Source organism: Pteropus vampyrus, unplaced genomic scaffold (assembly GCF_000151845.1).
Source record: "Pteropus vampyrus isolate Shadow unplaced genomic scaffold, Pvam_2.0 Scaffold648, whole genome shotgun sequence".
NCBI lineage: Eukaryota > Metazoa > Chordata > Mammalia > Chiroptera > Pteropodidae > Pteropus > Pteropus vampyrus.
The window spans coordinates 102,122-104,760 of record NW_011889429.1 but is presented as its reverse complement, the minus strand read 5'-3'; the positions used below and the strand labels follow the sequence as shown (position 1 = coordinate 104,760).

Below are 2,639 nucleotides of genomic sequence, written 5' to 3'. Positions count from 1 at the left end.
GATCGAGATCTCTCTGAGACTTTATTCTGCTTCAAAGCACAGTCTGTCTTCCACGCGCTGGATGAATATTCTCCTAGTCCATTCACAGACATCGTCAGTGTAAATTATTAAACAGGGGTCGTAAAGGACAGACTCGAAAGCCTTTAACATTCGCAGCGACGCTCTTAAGAATAATAGGCTTGTTTATAAAATGATATCATCACACTACATGCTTCTCTTCTCTTCAGTGTGTCTGTGGGTATTAACCTGGCACATGCAGAATACTCCAGGAGTGCTGGACTCTGTGTGTTTGTATCTGCATAGGCACCATTTTAACAGATAGGGAACAGCCACTAGTAGCTAATTAATGAAGGAGAATGGTATCCTCTTGTCAAGTAGAATCGTGTTGCCCGTTTGAACTTGGATCTTCTCAGTTGGCTGTTATAACCATCAGCGAGTGATAATAAGCTTGAAGCTTACGCAAACTTAGCACATGAAAATCCTTGCCGGGAGCAGCTCTACGCGATAGGAGACGTTTTTTTCAGTTAGGACGCCCCGCTGGGACTGAGCACAAAGAACCTGGCGGTCGGTGGGGAGAGACGCCCTCAGCGGCACGTGGGATGTCTGAAGTCGTTAAACAAGCATCATCTGTAGATGATGTTGATCCGAAGGGACCTAACGGCGAACACGCCTAAGTGATGTCATGGGTCGTCGAACGTACTGATTGTCATCGTGGTGGTTTCGGAGGCGGTGCCTGATCATTTTAGCCTTTGTGCAGCTTATGTCAGGTCCATATTTACACATATATCGCATATAGTTACATATATGTGTATAGATGATGGACGCCGAGTGTAGAAGAAGACTGGACGCTGAATTCAGTGGTATTTGCCCCAGCAAACGTCGCTCCCCTGTGTCCATCTGGCCACTCGCGTGAGCTGCTCTGTCCATACGTATGTTGTTTGTGGCGGTTGCTCGGGGCTCTGAGGAGTTCTGAGTTCTCCTTTCTGTTCACCCAGAGTTTGTTAACCTTGTCTCCCCATCCTGGCCACGGGCAGACAGGCATGATTGCCCATGATGAAGGCTCAGAGGTACCTTTCCTGTGCCCTCTGTGGTATCCTGCCTGCCACCTCGCCAGGCCAGCGAAGACCTGCGGGGTGGAGTGCACAGGTCGGGTGCGGAGGGCGAGTGTCCTCAGGCCCCCGACCTGCCGTGCCCCGCACGCAGCCCTTCCACGCCCCCCGCCTTCTCGGCTGATTCCCCCTGGGAAAGCGAGCCAGGTCCGCAACATCCTGGATTCCAGTTCGCATAGGGTGGATTCCGTCCCCAGCCTTCCGATGCGTTGTAAAAGATTACGGTTTTAATTGAGAGACTCGCACGATGTCCACGTGGCCCAGCCACCCCACTTCTAGGCAGATCGAAAAGAGGGGTGCAAACCAAAGCTGCACAGAAATGTCCGTAGCGACACTAGTCGGATTATCCCTAGAGTGAAAACAACACCAATGTCCATCGACAGATGAGCAGATAAAGAAAACGTGGTTTAAGCAGACGGTAGAGTCGTATTCGGCCGTGAAAAAAAGGAAGGGGTGCTCCTAAACGCGACGATGCGGGCGAACCCAGAAAACGGGCTGCTCCGGGAAAGACGCCAGGCGCACGTGGGCACACGCATCTCGTTCCATCTACGTGAACTGTGCAGAACAGGCCCATCCACAGAGAAGGCAAAGTCACGGCTGCCGGGGCTGCAGGGAGGGCCAAGTGAGGAGTCGTGCTCGATGGGCGCAGGGTTTTATTTGGGGGGTGATGCAGACTTTCTGGAACTAGCTAGAGATGATGGTTGCATGCCACTGGGAATCTACTCAGTGCCACCGAGTCGTAGGCTTTACGGAACTGTAAGTGGTGAATTGGACATTAGGCAGATCGGAGCTCGATTTAACACGTAATTATGATTGTGAGGCTTAGTTCTTTATCTTGTCGTTGTGAGCTTGGGGGCGGCGTCGGGGGCATCCCCTTGGCTTTCTACAGCTTAACTGGCAGCGAAAGCTGATTGCTTATTTCGTGTTTTATATCCTTTTTCTTTACTTTGTCAACTCCATGTGTGCGTCTTGAACGCACAGAGAGTAACCATCGGCAGGTGCACTCCGGGGCGTCTAGCAGGGGTTTAAGATCCAATGGCAAAGAACCTGGCCATGCAGATTAGCGGGAATTCTTAGCAGAACCTGAAGCTCAGATCTGGGAAAGCAAATCGAGACCTGGAGCCTAGAGGTCAGGAGCTGGTGGGACTGGCATCGGAGTGCATGAGAGGGACCCCCGAAACGAGACGCTGTCTTCAGGGCTCACGACCAATGTGAGAGAGAGACATGGTGCTCGGTTCACGTACTCATACGTTTATACGTGCAAAGAGATGTTTCTAGGGACTTGTCCTGTTTATTTCTTAACCACTTTTTGACCTGGAGCAGGCTTTGGAGAAGGACAGTGACACCCATTAGCTGTGTTGGGATCTGTGTCCTGTTCTGTGTCAACTTGTTTCTGAGATCCTTTGTCCCAGAGGAAGAGGCCGCCAAGCTTTCTATTCACATCTGTTTCTCGTTTTGCTGAGGACGTGTGGTGGATGTGGTCGGCAAACAGTGTTCTGTTTTAATGGGCGGAGGAGGTCGGTCGGCTTC

The 2,639-nt window shown here is 51.2% G+C and overlaps 1 protein-coding gene across 2 annotated transcripts in view; it reads left to right on the top strand.

Moving 5' to 3' along the window:
- Positions 1 to 2,639, top strand: part of STS (steroid sulfatase) — a 125,180-nt gene that overhangs the window by 42,876 nt on the left and 79,665 nt on the right. The gene's annotated exons all lie outside the window — the stretch shown is intronic.